We start from the raw sequence: 21,807 nt of genomic DNA on the forward strand, positions 1-21,807 counted from the left end.
CGCCCGCTCCGTAAGGACTCCACCTCGCCTCCGTCTCCGCCCCCCCAGTTTGCGGTTCGTCTACAGAGTCGCCTGAGTTATCCTGGCGCGGGAAGGAAGGCGAAAGGGCCGATCTATAAGGGCTGAGAAAGGGAATTTAGGCATGGGCTCTTTTGAATCCCGCAGGTTTATCCCGACGTCGCCGTTTCCGAAGGGAGGAGACGAAAAGGGGAAGGAACAGGCAGGCGGTTCGTTGGGCACCCTGCGTCGGTTGGTCCTTGAACAGAAGACCCATCAAGCAGAGATAGGGAGTGTGTGTGGGGGGGGGGGAAATGGAAGAGTCGCGCGCACCTGGCAATTCCAATGCAAAATGTAGAGGGGGCTTCAACCATAGAGGTGAGAAGTGGCAGAGCGACTTCTAGGGGAAGAGGGCAGGAGGCAGAAACTTGGCAGAGGAAGCAATGGCGCTCTCGGGAATTGTGGCGCCAGCCCTGCGCTGCACGTTCGCTTGGCATTAAGGCTGCTTTTTTACTTGACTTCGCAGCAGGTACGGTTGGAATCTGTGGCATCTGCTTCCGTGTGAACGTGGCACATTTCGCAGAGTTCAGATGGACATCAGTGGGATCAGTGCAGACTGCAGACCCTCCAAGTGTCTCTATTTTCCAGGGGCGGTCCCAAATTTACAGCAGCCGTCCCGGTTTCTTATTTGATCCCTATTGTCATTGGAGAAAGGTTGGAGGGTATTGAATTAACTGTATGCGAAACTCGAACAAAGGAAATAAGTAACTATATAACTTTTAAGAAGACATCTGAAGGCAGCCTTGTATAAGGAACTTTTTAAGTGTTTCATGTTTTATTATGTTTTTACATATGTTGGCAGCCACCCAGAGGGGCTGAGGCTACCCAGTCAGATGGGTAGAGTGTAAAAAGTAAAAATTTTATTATTACTATGGAATAGGACATCCCTATTTTGATCAAGAGAAAGTTCATAGTTCATATGTTCTGCTTCAAACTTTTTTGTTCCGGCAAGCCTGCCAAGAAATGTAATTTTAACATGCACTTTTGTTCTTAAAGTCTGCTTTTTTATTTATATTCTTATTTATTATCCATTTTTTATTTATGCTAATATTTATAGCCCACCCGTCTCATAAAATATCAGTAGGGTGTACAACAAAATTTACAAGCACAATGAAAACAGTACAGAATGATCATAAAAATGACTGGCTTATCTTTAAAAAGTGTAAACAACTGAATAGGGCTGTTGACACAAGAAACAGTCTTCAAAGAAGTACCTGTAAGTTGTCAGTGAGAATACCAGCTGAATCTAGAAGCTGAATCTTAGCTGGAAAAGTCTTCAACAGCATGGGACCGATGACATTAAATGTCCAACCTCAGGTTGAAACTAGTTGGGCTTCTGAAACACAAGGGGCAACTAATGACACTCCTCCAGATGATCTCAGAGACAATTCTGATAATTTTATGCCTACTCTTTTAAAGTCTATTTTTATTTGCCCCCCCCCCCCCACTCCAGCCTCACGGATCGGTTTGATAGAACCTCCAAAGCTGCACAAAGGAAGGAAAGGAGAGACTGTTCCATCTGGCAACCTCCTTTCGGATTGATTGCCTTAGCACAATGTTGAATTCCACCCACTGCTATTTTTAATGAATGCTTTATACCATTTCATGTAAACTGTTCAGAGCATATGCATTTATAGTAGTGCATAAATCTTGCTAAGCTTTATATAGTTTCACTTCACAGATCCAAGAACATGCATTCATAGCCATGCATCCATTTCTGGAGAGGGCTTGGCTATGAGCTTAAATGTAATACCTGTGAGAACATGATACCTAACCGTATGGGAAAGCGGGCGGGCATGTCTAAGAATCCCAATGACTTTCTGAATGATCTGGAGGACTTTGATCCAAACCCAAACATGTTTAATGTTACAGCTTTCAGCTTAAGCCCTGCTGTGAAGGTTTGACAGAGCTACAGGATTTGCAGAAGTATTACCGGAGTCTATGTCAACAAAAGTTTGATTACTTGTCTCTAACTAGCAGGCTTATTCACTCAACAGTCAGTTACAGAGCTGTTACAGAGCATCTTGTTACATGCACTTAACATGTGGTAAATAAGCAACACAAATCATGAATCTGCTTGGGCATGGAATCAGCTATGGCAAAGGAGAAGAAAACTGTTCATGGAAAGCAAATATTGGCTACACAGGGCACTTTTTCTGCCCAAGAGTCACTGATGAAAATGACAACTGTACCAGCAAGGGCAGCAGTATTCACTTCCACATTAGCGAATTCCTGGGCTTTAGATCCAGTAATGGTATTTTTAAAATTATATTATGCCATCTAACTTTAATAAATAGTGCTGTTGGCGTCCAGTTTATTAAAAACATCCATCCTTATTTCTTTGACTTGTTAGTCTCTCTGCACAAAAATGTGTTCATTGTCATTTCTGTATTTCAGATTCCAATAAAATTACATTTGTTTGAGTGACATCTCTTATGTTTGTTTGTATTCCTCATAGGACTTGCTCAGCAAATTTCGTGGTGGTTTTAATTATCAAACCTCTCCTTTCTGGCAAGAAAATCCCTGTTTGGCTGTCCTTGGTAGGATATTTTTCCCTGAAGGGCAAATGGTCCTTCAGGACCTGGGGAATGTCCTATTGGCTGCCATCTTGAATTTTGTTCAGATCCCCATTGTTCATTGCTTGGGTATAGGAAAAAAATCAAATTCAGCATGTCACAATAAAATTCCATCTTCAAAACATTCTACTCAAACGGTCTACTTGATCATTCTTTGTTTTGACTCTGTCCGAACATGCTGTGCATCCCTTACACTATGGGCTTTGTAGCTCCTTGTGACACCTGACACTCTGTCATCTGGGGTATAGTCTCAGTAGGGCCAAGAAGCTTATTCCTGATGACATGATCACATAGCTTTCCCCCCCTTTCTTGCAAAAATTAAGTTCCAGCAGCAACAGAGGACATGACAACAAGGGAGCTGTTGATGGTCTCAAAATATGTGAGATGAGAGTCAAAGACCTTGCTTCCACCTTGAAGCCAGTTGTACATGTATACTCCCAAGGTGGGGAGAGGGGAACTGAGGAGGATCCTTTGGATAGCAGCTCCTCATGGAATGTTGCTCCAGAAGGCCCTAGGAGGAGGCTGTGGAAGATGCAGGGAGGCCTCTGTGTGTAAGGGCTGTGGTTAAAATCTCCCATACTAGAATAGGGCAGCCATGGCACTAGTTTGTTTTGCATCCATGACGCTTTTCCTCCATAGAGACATATATAAATAATAAATTACTGTCGTCATCATTATCAAGTTAACTGGTATACAAAAAAAATAAATGTGAGTGTTCGCATGCCTGTTATTGAACATAATGGCTTCCCTACCTGTGCAATCACTTTAAACAGAGGGCAATATCCAAGTCAATAGATCTGCTAGCACACTGGTCTTCACTTGGTGGGTTGTGCCCTGATCCAAGGTGGGTCACAGCGGCAGCACTACCACCATGCAAATATATTGTCATGAGTTTGGGTGTCAGAGTTTGTGGGTACAAGGGTCCTGGAATTAGTAAGTATTAGGATTTAATCAGTGGTTGGAGAGAGAAACTGGAAGTTGTACTCTTAATAGCTGGACCCAACTTCCTGCATTGAGCAGATTGCTTGAGAGGTGGGCCATTAAAAGACTCTGCCAGCTGGCGGATGAGTGGGGCCCCTCCCAGAGCTCTGAGGTAGTCAGAAGACAATGCCCAAGTTTTTGTTAGGAGGAAGTTTTAGGTTTTCCGTTGGCTATGGTGTGATCAAGGGGAAATGGTGTCAGTCTGTTAAATGCGGCAAGCTGGAGACAGGGCGGGGGCAGAGCACAATATAGGCTAACAGTTTGGATCAGAGGCTGCAGCAATGGGAGAAATGGAATCCCCTGAGAATGTAGTGATGGGAGCCCCTGCATCATAGGCTCAGGCTGTATACGTGTGTTAATAAACCATGTAACATAAAGACACCACAGTCTCCAGTGTGCCTCATTTGCAAACAAAACACGAACCTTGGGTAAGTGCCTGGACCCTTGGAATCTTACACAGGTGTGGAGATTGGGGTAGCATGTAACAATATGGTAACAGATTTAAAAAGGAGGTCCCCAAATGCATGCTTGAGTTAAAGCTGGGTCCTGGGTTTTGAAAAGGCTTACACTAGCACAAGAATTCCTACTTGTGCCATGGAACCTCTCCTCCCTTTTCTCTCTGCACACCCCAGTTCGGCTCCAGAGGGGTGTGTGGGAACCCCAGAACAGATTTAGGGGAGAAAAGAGGGTGGAGAAATGCAGTTGTGCCACCGGAAATCCTTGTGTTAGCAGATATGCTTAGCAGGCTACAACACATTCACTTGTGCTGCACTGCATATGTGACAATGTACAGAGTTTTCCCTACATGAAGGTTATTGCCATAAGAAAAGGTTTTGTGTAAACCAGGCCACAGATACAGCATTCGGGCCTGTTTTAAATAGAAATGTCCTGAAGATGGCAGTATTGTTTTACTGGGATACAGTGAGCCTCAACTTCAGATGCAGGTCTTCTTAAACCTTCGATTCTAAACATTCAGCTTGTTTTCTATATCCTGTCCAAGGATACCTCAGAGTGAACATCTTAAGATGAAATTTGAGCAGAAATAACTTTGACAGGTGCTTTTCACAAGAATGTTTTTCGTGGTGACTAGGACTCCGGCCCCAAACTGTGACAAAATGGCTATTGTCCCTATAAAACATGTTGGAGATTTAATTTGTGTTTTAATCAGTGCTATTTTTCTAGAAAAAGAGGTGCCGGAACTCACCATGAACACCTCCCTTGTTCTCTTATAATGGCAATGACGCCTACCTGAGAGGTGCCAGAACTGAGTTTCGGTGAGTTCCGGCTGAAAAAAATCCCTGGTTTTGATATTATGGAGGCTCTTGCCTTACCTAGTTCAGTCTTCCTTATAGCTTTGCAGTCTGTTGGGCCCACCTGAGGCCTTCTAGTCTGAGCTCCAAAGAAAGCGGGAAGAGTGAGGGGAATGGATTAAGTCACCTAGGGCAGGGTGTAAATTCTTAATAAGAATAGAAAGCATGGGCTTGAGCTGTTTTCCGCTTATCCTGTGCTTTCTAGGTACAGGTCTGAGTGGTTTAGCCAGGGCTTTTTCCCCCCTGGACAGAACTCACCAGAACTCAGTTCCGGTGCCCCTCTCAGGTGGGCGCCATTGCCATTTGTTCCGATTTAGTGCTAAACAGTAGGTTTCCTAGGGGGAAATGGTGGGGCAAACAGAATTGTGGGTGCGCCCTAAATCCATTGTGTGAGCCTGTCAAGTTTACACCTATGCATAGAGAGACATGTCATTCTCACAAGAGGGCCAGTTCCAAAATATATTACTATTCACATATTTTGGTAGAGGTGTGTGTGGTTATTTTAAGTCCAAGGTGCAACTAGGACAATGGCCTTCACACCTAGCTCTGTGACAGTACACAGTCTCTCCCTTTTTCCAACTCGCTTTTCTCCCCAGGAAAACAGCTGCTGCCTTCAGCCGGACCCAACAACATTCCTGCGAGAAGCACCTGCAAATTCGCAGCTCTTGCTTCTGCAGACAAAAAGGAGGAGGCCAGAATGCCATCTTGTTTGGGGAGGAATGGCAGAACCTGTTTGAGGCCTGTCAGCCCTCTCACATTCCAGCTATAAATTTAAAAAGTGTTGGCCGCATTCCCCAAGGTGTGACAGCTTTTACCCCAAAAGCCTTGTCCTTAACCTCACAGAAACAGAGGCTCTTAACACGGCTGCACTATGGGATCCTGGAAGGCGCACGAGTCTATAGACCAATTCATGTTGAGCACCATTGGCTACATTGAGGTGAAATGTGTGTCTTGTTTCAAGATTAAAATTATGGAGCAGAACCAAGTTCTGTTAAAGCCAGACATAGTTGTTCCCCCCCCCCAAACATTTCTTTTGCTAATGACTACTTGATGGGGCGGGGGGAAGAGATACTTTGACAAAATGCCCACCAGTAAAAGGTCCTGCCACTAATTGCCACTACTATCAGAGGGAGAGACCATTCATCATTGACAAATTTATGAACACTTGCGGAAGTATGGAAAAGCTACATTTTCATAGCGGAGAAGCAGATACAGATTCTTCTTTCTTTATCATCACTACGTTCATAGTAGTCTCCTGACTTTAGTAGCCTCCTGACTAGACTACTGCAATGTGCTCCATCTAGGGCTGCCCTTTGTAAACGCACTAAAAATTCCAACTGATCCTAAAAGGTGATGCCAGACCCAGCCTGTAACTCCAGTCTGATTTGATCTGTTTCTGCTAATTATTCATTTCTGGAGTCCAGATCAAATTTAAGATGCTGTTTTTTAACCTTTCAAGCCCAATATTGCTTTCCTTGAATAGGATTCCCTCTTATACTTCTTCCTGCCCAGAAAAACCCAATAGTCAGCCTATGTAGAAGACCTGAGGACAGTTATCTGCCTAGGCAGATACTACATCTACCACTACCATCAGCCCCAGTCTGCATGCCCAGTGGTCACAGATGATGGGCTATGAAGTCCAAACACACCTGGAGAGCCACAGATTCTCTGCTCTTGGACATAATTACAGCTTTTCCATGAAGCCTTTGGGATAAATTGATGGCAAGCTATGATTTCTTCTGTTACTGTTCAATCTCCTTGTATGTGCTGATTATCTGTTGCTCATTTCCCCCCTGTTGGCTATTTTTATATTGATATTTTGATTAACTGGCAGTTGCTTTGAGTTATTTTGAAGAAAAGCAAGATAGATTTTTATATATACATAAAAAAACAAAACAAATGTGGGTCTGCTTGGTCGATGTGTGGTCAACTTTGGCAATCAATATCCTTGCTTCCAAGCATCCTCTCAAACTGCTGCTTTGACAGAGCTGTTAAGATGAAAAACAACGCCCAGAGGTATTTTTCCCATCCTTCTCCTCCTTTAATTCTCCCAGTTTACGTAATAAAAATAGGACTTGACCTTCGACAAGCTGTTACATTTAACTCATACATGGTACAAGAGTGGAAACCACTTGTGCAGAATTTTCATGCCACTTAAAGCACTCCTTCAGTGTGTGGTCCTCGGGGAAATATTGCCAAAGACATCTTGACAAATTGGTGTTAAACTTCTGCCTCTCCCAGAGTGACATGCGTACCCCTTTGCTCTTATCAAAACACAGAGAGCACTTTTATTATTTATTATTCATTATTGTCAGCCCAGATAAATAATTTAGACCACATTATGCTAGGGCAATAGCTTACGCACCACTATTGGGGTTACGACCCCAAGATGGAGCATCAAATAGATTCTTACCTCTCATTTCTGCCCTCATTGTTAAATTTCATATTGTAAGCCCCTTGGGGCAGGGGCCTGCTATATAAAAACACGCATTGGGACACAGATTAAATGCTAAATAATATTCAGGGTTGTTTTATTCCAACATTTACAAAGTTACTAAACATGATCCTGAACACAGTTACCTGGGAGTAAGTCTTACTGAAGACAATGAGGCTTACTTCTGAGTATATATGTATAGGATTGTGCTGTATGGCTGCAGTCCTATTCCCACTTAACCTGGGAATAAGTAATGTTGAACTGGAATGGTATTTAATTTTAAATAGACATGTAAAGAAGCGCACTGTCAGATACCATGCAACACACATTAGCCACTCTTGTGTCCAAATGGTCACAGCACTTTTTCCCCCCTGGCTGAGAAGCATTCAGAAGGTGTTTGTGAAAATGCTAATTTGCAATATAAATTATTGCAACAGGATTTCAGAGCTCTTCCCATGCATGGGCACTAGAACGGCTGCAATTATTTTACCCCAGGATCAAAACATATTAACCACGAATATGTTAATTTTGTATATGGGATGGGGGCAGGTGTAACGTGGCTTCAAGAAGTGCTGTAGTTAGGGGGTGTTGAGGTGGGCCCCCGCCAGGGGCACAAGCAAGGGGTGTGTGCAAAATCGGCTAAAAATATGTCCATAAATATGTCTGTAAATTAAAATATTGATTATGGCCTCATAAGAAAAGGTTTTTAATAGAGGGTGAATTGAATGGGGGGGAGAGTGGAGGAGAGGTGGAAAGAAGAGCTAATTTGTCAGTGGCTGGGGGCGCAATCTGGACAGTTCTGTCAGGGGTGCAAGATCACCTAGCTATGGCTCTGGCTTCAAGTGGCTGTGGTACCAGAGGACTAAACCCAGCATAGGATCCTTTTAAGGGTGGCTACCTCAGGCAGTCTTTTCTTTTTAAAAAGAAGACATTCTGAGTGTCTGTTGCCCTCCTCATCACATGGTTGTGAGTTCCAGCCAATTGCGCTGAGAGGGCTCCACTGCTGAGGAATTCAGTCTTTGTCACTGAGGGTCCCCATCAGCTCCTTCCCGGAGTCTTTCATGTGCTCCTGTCTCTCCTTGCTTCCAGAAGCAGCTTTCTATCCACACCCTGGACAGCTATCTTTTCTTTTCTCTTTTTGATGTCTTCAGTATTTTTGTTTATTTTTGTTTCTTTAAAGCTGGACACCAGTGTGTACCCAAGGACCCCAGTGAATAGCTTAAGCAGGACCTAGTCGAAGCCTCAGGATTCCCACCTGTTTGTACCCTGAACTAAGATGAATCTACCCCAGATGCAGGCCACATTACATCGTTTTTCTTTATTTAAGAGCCGGCAGCCTCAATCTCATGCTGTGTGGCAACATCTGTGGCGTGCTGTGTAGCAACATCTGAGAACTCTTTCCAGAAATTGTCTTACCATCAATTATTGTGGTTGAGAAGGGTCACCTTGCTTATCTTAATATTTACACAGAATTGTCCCTGATTGGACTTCTTCTTCTTCGCATTTCACGTCCATTTGGCCTTACTGTTTTCATCTTTCTTTTCTATATGTGCATCTGTGTTTACATCCTCACACCTGCAGACCACGGATAACACCACACATCTGATGAAGTGGACAGTGCTATTCTGCATAAGCACATACCGTTGTAAATCTGTTACGTTTTTCAAGTGCTACAAGAGCTTTTGCTGTAACAAATTTACATGGCTACCTCTCACCAGGTTTGCGCTTTCTGGTTTTCAAAGCTTGGTTAAGACTCTCTTTTTAAAAATAAGAATCCTAAATTGACTGCACATTTTAAGGTTGGTTTGTTGTTTACAGCTTTTTACTGCTGATTCCTTTGAGTTTGCTTCTGTAAGGAAAAAAGAGTTTGACCATGATAGTCATGAAGTTAGGAGGATTTTGGCCCCTGCCTGGCTCCAACTCAGATGTTATTTTGGCATCAATACCTTTTTATTTGCCCAGGTATTTTCAGAATGTAATCTAAATTGCCTTGTTTTCAGCTTTATGGCTTGTTCACATCTGAACATTATTTAGCTATTAATCTGCTCCCCCCCCTACTGGAGTGGTCCTTAACCCCACATATGTGAATATGAGGCACGACTTGAGCGTTTCTTATTCACACCACTAGTCCTTCCCTTTTGTGTTGGTCCCTGCCTTCTGATATGTTGATTCCATCATGCAGATTAAGTATTGACAGGGCATGCATGTAGATAGCGGTGCACACATTTTAATTTTTTAAAAACTGCTTCTGCAGTTTTCTGGTTTTGTATAAATCCGGGGGATCAAAGGCAAACCCTCCAGTCAGGAGTGCACCACAAATACTTACAAGCACAGCTGGAAAAGAAATGATAGCACTGAGGAAGTTGTGGGGATGGAACGTGGAGAAAGTGACAATTGATCCACCCATGCAAAAAGAGAAGCAAATCTCCTGCGACCAGAGCGGAGCAGTTTGGAGCCTGCTTTCCCTCAAGCTACTGGATTAATAACGCATCAAGTAAACCTGTATTTACAGGGGGAAGGTATTGAGACTGCTTTTTTTTAGGGTAACATCATATGTACTACACAAATTAAATGGGAATGGGAACTCCAGTGTGGACAAGTCCTTATTTGGTTTCTGGGATTTTCTGGCTTTGCTTTAATGATGATGATGATGATGATTTCTGCAGTGTTTTATATATTCAATGGTTTTATTATCTTATTGTACTCTGCCTTCAGAGTTTTGAGTGCAGCGTGATCCCATAAATTTCTAAATAAAGAAATAGCAGTGGAAGCATGTTGCTGCTGCCTCCTTGTTTCTGGCATGTGACAAAATGCACAAAGGGGAGGCTCAAATCCTTTGCTGAGTGCAGGCCAAGATTTGAGGGCTCAGAGGGGCAAGCGATAGGGCGGCTATAGAATTAGCTCATTTTCAGATCTCTTCAGTGTGAATATGATATCATATTCTCCATATGCCAAAGGGCCATGTGGAAGCTGACATTTAATTGAAAACCCTCATTGCTGCCGTGCATTCCTGTTGTTAACTAATTGCTGGAAGAATAAGAAGAAAAATCAGTGGAACATTTTCCATATACTATAACCTAAATGCTACGTGGAAAGGAGTTGCTGGTTCAGAATGATTGCTAGCTGAAAAAGGACAAGCATGCATGCAACTGAGTCAATGGAGCTAAACAAACAACTATGCAGAACTAATAGAACACATGCCTGTCATTTCAGAGGCAACAGCCAAGCTCTATTGGGATCAAGACAAGAAAGCCCGGGGCTGATGGTTTCGATATTTCAGCTCTTAATTCTTCAGTGAAGAACTGGCAATGCTGGTGTTTAGGATAGGATATGAGAGTCAGATCATTGGGAGATTTCCTTGACTTCTGCCTGACTTCTCCTCTCGTGAACTATCATGCTAAACAGCCTTTCAGCAATGATGGATGCTCTGCTGTTTATGACGGATCCAGTCCTTGATCATAGCCAGAATTTCAGACTTTTTTAAAGCCATGCCAGTGGAGGTGAAAGTGGATGTTGCCAATGTTGAATACCACTGGGTGGTATTCAACTAAATAGTTGTGCTGGCGCAAAAAATAATGCTAGTGCAATGGGATTGCCCCTCTCGCAGGCATGCACCCTACAATAATCCCGATTGCTGTCCTGGGTTACACCTCTCCTCCAAGTTAAGCACTGCAGTGGAGAAATTGCTTCGTGACAGCATTGGGCTTGCAAAAACTCTCTAGCAAGCCATGTGTTGTAACAGGGAGGACAGTTACCCCATGTCATGGGAGGACCAGTCTCTGAGCTGCAGAAACAGCCATTTCCCTCCCCATTGCAGTGATGCACTGGGAGGAAAGGCCTTGTGTTTAAAGTCAGGGTAGAAAAATTTCAAATGACAGTCTGTGTGTCTGTGTGTGTAAGGGTGCCAGTTCCTTATGCCAGCTACTTTGGACCTCATCAGAATGGCACAAGATACTTCCTTGGGTATCTGTATTTTTTATTTCTTTTAAAAAGTCTGAGTTCTCCTGCTACTAACTGCCCTAATTATCCCAGGGACTTTGTTCTACTTTTTCTGCACATGCATCAAACAGGCTGATCCCTTGCCTTGGAGTTACATCTCTGCAGCGCCGAAAGCAGGTTTCTGCTCACAATCTCAGTGGGCCAGATGAAAAGCGCTTAACTTTGATCCAGTTTTGGGTATTATAAATTCTGGCACAGTTCCATGAACTGAGAGTAAAAACGTGTGTGTGTGTGTGTATGTGTGTGTGTGTGTGTGTGTGTGTGTGAGAGAGAGAGAGAGAGAGAGAGAGAGAGAGAGACAGGGAGGAGACATGTTATAATTCTTTGTGTAGTTTTTCAGAACTTTAAAATAGAAAATGAAAAATGAGAGGAGGGGAAGGCAAATGTGATGGTAAGCTGTAAAATATTTATTCGCTAGTGCAGCATGTCTCCTTCAAAGACAGTTGTACAGTTAAGTAGCACGCTGTAGAGCTTGCACTGCCTCCAGCATATACAGAATGCAAGCCTTGTTAGCATCATGCTTAATATCTAAGCCGGTTTGCAGGGCAAGGAATGAGCAGTCTGCAGCATTGCTAGGTATGGATGTTGAGCAGAGATGGGAAAATCTCTGGTCCTTCAGATGCTGCTGAATTGCAACTTCCATCATCCTTGACTAGAAGCCATGCTGGCTGGGGCTAGGCCGGGGCCACTGATGGGGCAGTGTGAGGCCCTTCCCTCAAGTGGCAGAAGCTCAAGAGGCAAAACCTGCCTGTCAGGGAGGAGTAGGAGTTGGTGGAGGCTCCAGCTGGAAAACCCCTATAGGGAAGCCAAGGGAGCGGTGGTAGGACACTGAAGACAGGTCAGAGGATGAAGCGGAGAGGGCAGAATGGTTGGATGCTGAACAAGCAACAGGCTTGAGTGAGAGAGAGGAAGAAGAGGCAGAAAGTCCTGCAGATGTAAGACAGGCAGCTGAGGAGGAGGTGCAGACTGATTCACAGGAGCCTGCCGGTACCACTGTATTCAGCTCCCCTCCTCCCTTGTCTCCAAGGGCACAGAGGACCTTGCATGTAGCAGAGCAAAGAGCACAGAGATGGAGTTTATGACTGCTGGGATAACAGCCAACCAGGGAAGAGACTTAGGGAGAAGTCCCCAGATCATCAGTTCCGGCAACTGCTTTACTGGAGTCATTCTTGCCCATAGGTTTCTCTGTTTGTATTCATCAATAAAGAATTCACTTTACTGCTCATCTCTGAGTCTTCATGCTGACGTGCAACTGAACCAGCCCTGACACTGCCTTGCCTCCAGCACTTGTGCTTGTGCCTCGCTGACTCTGCTACCAGCAGAAAAGTGGTGCCAGCAGTGGCCCCAGATTCTGGTGAGATTTCACTGAAATTTCACAAGATCTCACAGAGTGCTTGAGAGCTCACACGACTTTGGCAAGATCTTGCAATATCTCACTGGAAGTTGGTGCCACTGCCAGCGCTTCACGGGTGCTGCTGCAGCTGCAGCTGCCATCACTGCCAGTGCTTTGTAGGCTTCGCCTCACAACACAGGTAAAAGAGGAAGGGGCGGAGCAGCAGTAGGGATGGTGGCAAATTCCTGTCTCACCTCAAGGAGTGAAACAGGATGTGCCACCCCTGGCTGGGGCTGATGGGAGCTGTAGTTCAGTACAATCTAGAGGGCTATTAGGTTCCCAACCTTTCATACAGAGAGAACATGTGTGTGTGTACATTTTATTTTGATGCAGCTGGCTTCAAGCTACACTAAGCACTGCTCCTTGCCTGGGGAGGAAATATGCCTTGAACATACATAAAAACAAGAGCCTTCCGTAGCTTTACCAATATGTGTGAGTGTTTCCACTGACCTGATTTTAGTTTAAACTGAATTTCTGTGTCCCACTTTTTTCCATATCAGAAGAATCGCCAAAAAGCTTCTACTATCCCCTAATGAAAAGAAACCTCAAGAACAACTCTCTCTCTCTGCTTTGGTACCAACAGACTGCCTTGCCTTTACGCCTTGCTCAGCCCTTGTTCTTTAGACATGCTTTTTGGTCTATCACTTTCATAGGAAGAGTGGATGTAATTCTACTGCATTGTCTGCCTGGAGAAGGACTTGACAACAGCTTGTATCAAAAGGCTGTTTCCTCTCTCATAGCGAGAAGAAGGTGGTCTGGGTCTTGGGGCAGGAACTGTGGATCAAACCATGGAACTCTACTGCGGTGAATGCCTTGGGCCTTCACAGCTTGAGCAAGCATGCAGAACAGCCACCAACGAGATAATGACAAGCTAGCTTTATGATCTGTAGATCATCCATTATAACCTGCCATATCCTCTGGGTTGCTTACAAATGCATTTGCTTTGCCATATCACATAGCAATAACAGAGGTGCATCAAATCTACAGGGTCTGTGTGATGAAGCATTTTTTATACTCTGTTAGCAGTCTGGCATCCAGTGTTGCTCAGAAATTCTAAGAAACCAAAAACAACAATGAAGCTCTGAAATCACAGGGGAAAGTGCAGTTTTGAAAGGTTCACCCCACCATCTTGATTAAAAATTGCATCCTGTTGTAGCCAAAAAGAAACATGCTCCGTCAACTTAGGAGCCATCATGAAAAATTTGTTTATGACACCTTAAGGGGTATCCAAGTGCATATTGAACAAATAGTTTTCCAAAATATATAGTAGCCTTGTACCTGGCATTGTTCAGGAATTCTAAGTAACTGAAAAATCAGTGCCATTTTGAAAGGTTCAAAATGTCGTTGAATTGTAGCCAAACTTAGACAAAAGCCCGCTCCTCGATCTTAGGAACCCTTTCGGGTGGTTTGGGGGTTTGCTCAGTCAGTGGCGGAGCTTCATGCTCCGGCACTGGGGAGCAGAGAGCAGGTGGGGGTGGGGTTGGCACGCATCCTGGGTGTGTGGCACGCCCCCTGTGGGCACCCAGCGTGGCACCCCGCGTGGGGGGGGGGACAGCCGCAGTGGCACCCCACTGGGATCGCGCTGCCAGGGGCAGTGCACTCCCCCTGCACTCCTCTTCCTCCGCCAGTGTGCTCAGTCTGTCCGTTAAAAAGAAGAGAAGAAGAGTTTGGATTTGATATCCTGCTTTATCGCTACCTGAAGGAGTCTCAAAGCAGCTAACATTCTCCTTTCCCTTCCTCCCCCACAACAAAAAATGAGCTCCAACCACATCACTGGCTAGAAAAGGAGATTCAGCTTCCAAGGTTGGCTCCAGGGTGGAATCAGGAACATGATTTGGAAGAGCCAATGGATACAAATTATTACCTAGCCCTCAGAAATTCGGTTACAATATCTTAGGAAGTGTCCAGATACATAGCAAACAGACAACAAACGTAGATCAAAGTTGTGTGTATTTGAGAAAGAGTTACATTAACAAAAGGAACAAACAGCAAGTTGCTTTATCACAAGTATAAACTGAGGTTTCTATTTGGGCATCTAGTTGCTGGGTTTGGGTTTATTTTCTTTGGCTGGCTAGTTAAGTACCATGATTTAGCAGATCGAAAGAAGTTGTTTTGTGACATCAGACAGATGGGTGGTCTTTTCCTTTCCTTCCCTCTCATCTGCCTGGTACATAGGAGAACAATAGCCAGAGTTGCCCATGAGTGAGCTGGAAGCAGGAGACACAGAGACATGTTGTGGCGTAGTGGTTAAGAGCTGTAGTCTCGTAATCTGGTGAACCGGGTTCGCGTCTCCACTCCTCCATTCAGCTGCTGGGTGAGCTTGGGCCAGTCACACTTCTTTGAAGTCTCTCAGCCCCACTCACCTTACAGAGTGTTTGTTGTGGGGGAGGAAGGGAAAGGAGAATGTTAGCCCCTTTGAGACTCCTTCAGGTAGTGATAAAGCGGGATATCAAATCCAAACTCTTCTTCTCTTCTTCTTCCTCTGTGCTGGACTTTGGAGCTCTCCTGGAAGCGTATTGGGAAGCAAGGTCTATGGAGGTGTTAATGCTGTGAGCCCCTGCATCCTATGCTCAAGGTTGCATACATGTATGTGCAGTGGCGTAGCATGCGTTGTCAGGACCAGGGGCAAGGCAAGTAATTTGCACCCCCTAACCCGTGGATTTGCGCCCCCTAACCCATGGATTTGCGCCCCCTAACCCTAACCCCCAGATGTTGCGCCCGGTGCGGCCGGCCCCCCCTGCACCCCCCACGCTACGCCACTGTGTATGTGTAACCAAAACCATATGTTCTAAACACACCCGAGTCTCTGTTAATCTTCATTTTGAGGAAACTGAGCCTGAGTAAGCACAACAAACCCCTGGAGTCTCTCACTGTTGGGGTGGCACATAACAATATCATTTTCGTTCCTGGGACAGAACAGGACTGCATGCCCCAAGGCCGGGGGGCAAAATTATCCTGGACATATCATGCTGACATTTTATCTTTTCATGCTATCCCACACCTATCAGCTACATTTGAAGGTAATTTTTTTTTAAGAAGTTCATTTTTTAGTTTATTGTCCTAGGAGTGTTACTGTTAAATTTAATTTGTTTTGCTTCATTACACCCTAGATAACCATCTTGCTTTTAAACGATGAAGCCACTTGATGTGACGAAAGGGTTCCCAACACTATAATTATCTAAAAGAAGTGTCTGGGGAGTGTGAATGAATGCATCTTGCAGAAATACCGACAGTCTGATAGACACTGTATGTGAAAAAGTAAAACAAAATCTGAATTTCAAAACCCAGTTCGCCCTTTCCCCCCTTTAAATCATCACCACTCCATTTTATTCATGATGTAGTCAAAGTTAATAAGCACTTCCATGTTCAAGCCTATGTTTAGAACTTCCCCACTTAAACCAACAATATGTAAAAAGAACTCAACATTAACTTGCCTTCCTCATTTATTTGGGAACATTTGCCTTCATTTCCCATTGGAAGCTGACAGATATGGTGAAACCTGCTCTTAGAAGTCCTGGGAATTCTTTGATGTTTCAGTAGCTGCAATATAGGAAATGCTTCATAAATAGATTTTCAGAATCTCTGTTTTATGAAGGGTGTAATACAAGAAATACAGGAGATAAAAAGAGGCAATGAGCCCTAGATTAATTACAGTCTTAAATTTATAGTTTTGCATCCCTTATAATTATGTAAATGAATTCTCAAAGCATTTACATATACAGTAATTACAAAGTTGATTACAAAATGAATTAGCTACTGTATGTGATAGCTTAGTGAGTGTCACAAATTTTGCTCACTGCACCTATACTTTTGCTCCTATTTTTATTATGTATTTTTTGTTTTTTATATTGTAATTTTATGTTGTGAACCACCCCGAACTCTATGGATGAAGGGCGGTATACAAATTTAATCAGTATGTATGTATGTATGTATGTATGTATGTATGTATAAATAAATAAATAAATAAACTTTTTAATTCTGCTGAATTTTTTTCAGATCTGTTTGATTACAGCTTTGAGTTTCCCACCAACATTACTTCTGTTTCCCTATGAAGAGTTCTGGTGAACTCCAATTCTTGCACACTCTTTTTGTGATGCTCTGTTTGGCCTAATAATCCTGATATTGATTCTGGAATTTTTCTCATGGGCCAGCATGGCTAGCTATGGTTTTTTTTGAGGAGATACTGTCATGCTTGTGACACCATTTCAACACCTTTCTCTGCCATATGACCAGGGGAGCTCATTCATTCTGCCACAGGCAACACATGGCAACTCTATGTCTCTATGAAAGGCTGAAGTAGACAACTGGAATCAGAAATACTATTTCCCGAGCAGGCCTCTTCTGTGTTCAGTATGACTTTTTCTCACTTGGACCAGTACCCTTGCATGAGAAAAAGAAGATGACACATGCTTTTATATATTCAATATTTTATTAAGGCTTTTCATAATATACTTCCACTAGCTCTTCCATGATGGTTCACGGAACAGTGTCCCTGCCAGAATTTCCTCTGAAACTCCCCCACTGTAAATAGCTGGATGTAGATGGCAGTGCATTCTGTGAGAATTCTGAACATTTACATTTTAATTGAATTTTCCATGCAGATATTAGGAGAGACACCCATTTCCCTTTTATTTGGCCATGACATATGCTATATATAATTCAGGGCCTTGGTATTTATGTGCAAATGTTGCTTTGTTTCAGGAGACTTTGCAACTCAATAATTGCTAAGTGTTGCAGAGGTCCCTGGTTTTGATAAAGCAAAATTATATACACACAAGATGTCGGGGATGTTCTTGTTGTGACCATCTTTTTAAAAGTAAAAAGTGCTGTTCAAGGCATCCTGTTATTATGGTCATTAAATTCACACAAAGCCACAAAATTAACAACAAAGAATTACTCCTTGGCACCCAATTCTCACTTCAAAGGAGGAATAATGCAGCCAGAGATTAAAGGAATTTTTACACACACCCCAATAAGGAATTTGAACACTTAGCAGATTGAAAATGGGATAGAGAACACTCAGTGCACCTTTATGTACAGTATCTTGCATAAATTCATCTCTGTTGGGTAATAAGGTGATGGTGACAATTTGCCATCGTTCTATAGTCACTAATATTGTGTGCAGGCGGGGCTAGGAGATTTTGCAAAATACAAGAGTCATAAAGCAAGAAACAAATGTCAACCATTTTTTCTGTGGGTGGACGTTTCTTCAGATCCAGTGGGAAACCCAGAAGGTTTTCCCAGAGAAAACAGCAGGACAAATGAAAATCCACTTGAACCCACACTTTCTAAGTGTGGATAAACCAAAAGTTGTTTCTGCAATTTACAGCTGCTTTGAGCAGATGGGTTTTGCCTACCAAAAGAATGAGATTTCAGCTGTCAAAATAAAAAAAATAAAAATCAAGAGGAATCATCAGGAGAAATACCACACCTTCTGAACTGTTTAAAAGACAAACAGATTCATAAGTACAGCAACATGTTCGTCATTCCTCCAGAGTGTTTTCTGCAGCTAGAAGATGAACAGTTATTGAACAGATATCAAGCAGTCACTCCTGCGCTCACCACAAGAGGTAGTTAAGATCATGGTTTTTGAATGTAATATAATGTGATGATTCTGAGCAGAGTTTGCGTAGTAAGTATTCTGAAGGAATAGCACCTGAAGAGCCATCCATTCATGTTATTACCACTATGCTGTGTTAGATGGAAATAGTTAACCTAAGACGCATCCACATAATTGGCAACCCATTCAGTGCAGTGCAATCTGGACTAGGGGATATGCAGGCAAGAAGCTACTCAGGTGTACCTAAAGTGGTCTTGTAAATTATCCTGTTGATTTTAATGGAACATGTTTTCCAGGAAGCATGCTTAGTTAGCAATCATAGCCCAAGCTCAGCAAATAGGCTTTCAGCTATCTTACAAATGAAAACAATAGTTTCAAGCCTGTACAGCTCTCAAACCAGCCATTGACTGCTAGGAGCTGTAGTGTTGTGGGAGGGGCCTTGAATTTCTCAATGCTTAGGGCTACATCAAAAACTACAGTTTCCATGGTTCTTTATTGATTGATTGAACAGGATTTACCATATTTTTCGCTCTATAAGACGCACCAGACCACAAGATCTACCAAGTTTTTGGAGGAGGAAAACAAGAAAAAAAATATATTCTGAATCCCAGAAGCCAGAACAGCAAGAGGGATCGCTGCACAGCGAAAGCAGCGATCCCTCTTGCTGTTCTGGCTTCTGGGATAGCTGCGCAGCCTGCATTTGCTCCATAAGACGCACACACATTTCCCCTTACTTTTTAGGAGGGAAAAAGTGAGTCTTATAGAGCAAAAAATACGGTATATGCTGCTTAACCTCTATGTGGGTTACAGGCATCATACACATAGGCATAGCCAGGATTATTGTTGGGGGTGGGGTGGGGAGTTGTTGAGATCTCCAAAAAGAGGACACTATAGGCTTTTGTCAAACCACATTTTAACCAGATTCTCAACCCCTGTCAAGCTAAAATGCCCAACATAAACTACAGTTCACAATTCTTTTTGAATCAGGTTTACAGACAGCTCTTGTTTGAAGCATCAGTGTGCACAAAATCTTAGTAACATGATGCCCAGTTTCCATTACAAATAGGTTTGGGGTGTTTTTTGTTTTTCCTTCATAACCAGAATATCAAAAAGGAATGTATTCTGAGCAGATATTTATTTTGACGGGGACATTCAGCATCATACCTCTTAAACATCACATTCGCATTTCCACTTCATTCTCCCATGTTATAACATCTGAAGTCACAAAGGAAAGATGCTGGGTGTTTAAATCTGCGTGCAGCACTGAAAAGAGTAACACGGAGAGAGACCAATTCCTCTGTGTAAAACAAAGTGGTCGTGGCAGCTTGAAAACAATGGATTGTGTTTTCTGTGTTCGTTTTTAGTCATCCATTTGGCAGTTAGTCTGAGGTCATCCAACCAATCATATACGCTGCAGCATCTCAGTTTGAGCTAGCAAGGAGAAAGAAAACAAAGAGAAACTGAATTGACAACAATGAGATAGCACTCATGTGTGGAAAAGCGCTCTGTTAAATGTCTTCTTTTTATATATAATGCAGCCACATTCTGTTGCGAGATATTCTTTAAAACCCCTTTGAGCAAGTAATTCTCTCTTAAACATCCTTGGTTCTTTGCACAGCAACTGATCACACTCCATTCTATTTTTCAGATAGAAGCAGTAATTGCAGGCTGAGGTCCTGGGTTGCAGCAGAAATATAGGCTTGGCAAAGCTGGCCTGGCGGACAGAGGCAGGACACCGTCACAGCACAACCGCGGGACTGTGTGTGTGGCCTCAGACAAACTTAGTGTTAACGTTGTGTTTTCTTTAGCGCACATGATATATGATAATTATTATGCCATAGCTGCAACATGCACAACTTATGTTCTGCCAAGCTGAATGCAGGACATGGTCCCATGTGGAGGCTCACCAGGTCCATGAAAATCTGCAGGAATTTTTCTAGCCTGGCAGTGGCAGAGGGGGACAAATTAAATACTCTAAATAAATAAATAAGCCCATGCATTTCTAGTAAATCTGTTGACTGAGCAGTGGCAAGACCTGGGCAGACCTGGCCTATGAGAAGTCCACCCTCCATTGGTTCTCAATGGGTAGACCTGCTATCCATGTACAAAATCTTTCCATGTGTATCAAGACATAAATATATCATATTTGTGAAGTGATGCAGTCAGGGAGACTCTCTCTGTACATGGAAAGTGACTTCTCTGGTGGCAGAATTATGTCACTGATACCACAGGATCCATATTGGGGGCGATGAGCTGGACTTGCTATTCAGTATCTCACCCACTCTATTCCATCCCTGTTCCATTTTTCTGTTCCTCTTCAACAGTCAGTTGGCATTCCATGACCACTGAACAGACATACTCCTCACTGGAGTTTTTCCCCCAAGGACTCTTCCCATATGTCCCTCCCCAAATCAATTTTTTTTGTAGGTGTGTCCTGTTTCTTCAGCAATTGGGGTTCCCACAAGTTTGCTGATACCTCCTGCAAGTGGGTGGGTGGTGCGGGTTTGCTTATTTATTATTTCTAAATAAGCAAGAGCATTCACACATTGCTGAAACATGTCTGGAACATGCAATCTTGGTGGTGTGTGTGAGAGAGCAGTAACTTCCTGAGCTGTGTGGCCTACCCAGTAAGCAATGATCCTCTTTTTCTTTCTTTTTTTAATGCAGTCTGATTCCCTCAAAACAGGTCTACAGAAGAGACCTGCATTCTCCATCACTGTTAAAGAGGAATGCAAGAAATGTGAGAATTCCTCAAAAGTCATGTGTGACCTGCAGCCCATATTGGGGCCACATTGGAAACCCTTCCTTTTATAGCAGCACAGTTCTATCGTCATGGCAAAATGTCAGATTCCTGCACTTAAAAAAATAAATCCCTGTCTATTGGATTTGTTGCCAGGAGTATCATCTGGTGAGGAGTTGTTTTTCCTCTCTCTGCTAAACCTTATAAAATCGTGAGTGATTTGAAAGGGATCTTGAGCCATCACCTTTCTGGAGGCCAACTTCCAGCTGTGGCAAGTGTAAATCATCCTTGGGAGACACTTATCATGCTCCTCTTCAAAATCTCCAGAGGTGTGGGGCAGCAGAGGGAAGAATTCTACCAATTCCCTGGGCTGCTTGTTTAGGTTCCCTGACATCCAGAATTTAATTTAAGACAGGGTTGAATAATACAGTGGTACCTCGGGTTACATACGCTTCAGGTTACAGACTCCGCTAACCCAGAAATATTACCTCGGGTTAAGAACTTTGCTTCAGGATGAGAACAGAAATTGTGTAGCGGCAGCGCAGCAGCAGGAGGCCCCATTAGCTAAAGTGGTGCTTCAGGTTAAGAACAGTTTCAGGTTAAGAACAGACTTCTAGAACGAATTACGTTCTTAACCCGAGGTACCACTGTAATAAAAAAAGGTGATCCACACGAGAAATCAGTTTCAATGATAGGGCTCATCCCTAGAAGATATAACATAGTCAGCAATCAAGGAGGAAAAAAGCACCTTGGAGCA

General features: G+C 43.2%; 2 long non-coding RNA genes across 3 annotated transcripts; both read left to right on the plus strand.

Moving 5' to 3' along the window:
* Positions 1 to 284: 284 nt before the first annotated feature.
* On the plus strand, positions 285 to 2,480 carry LOC309365031. Of its 2 annotated transcripts, none has more exons than XR_014165911.1 (2): positions 285 to 375; positions 524 to 2,480. It is a non-coding gene; the product is annotated as an uncharacterized lncRNA (long non-coding RNA). The 2 variants fall into 2 exon arrangements; XR_014165912.1 differs by having other exon boundaries at positions 304 to 375; positions 527 to 2,480.
* A 2,080-nt stretch (positions 2,481 to 4,560) lies between these two features.
* On the plus strand, positions 4,561 to 6,820 carry LOC309365041. The gene is made up of 2 exons (XR_014165913.1): positions 4,561 to 4,669; positions 5,521 to 6,820. It is a non-coding gene; the product is annotated as an uncharacterized lncRNA (long non-coding RNA).
* Positions 6,821 to 21,807: the final 14,987 nt, after the last annotated feature.

Source organism: Podarcis melisellensis, assembly GCF_964234715.1.
Source record: "Podarcis melisellensis genome assembly, chromosome: 1".
In the NCBI taxonomy this organism is placed as follows: domain Eukaryota; kingdom Metazoa; phylum Chordata; class Lepidosauria; order Squamata; family Lacertidae; genus Podarcis; species Podarcis melisellensis.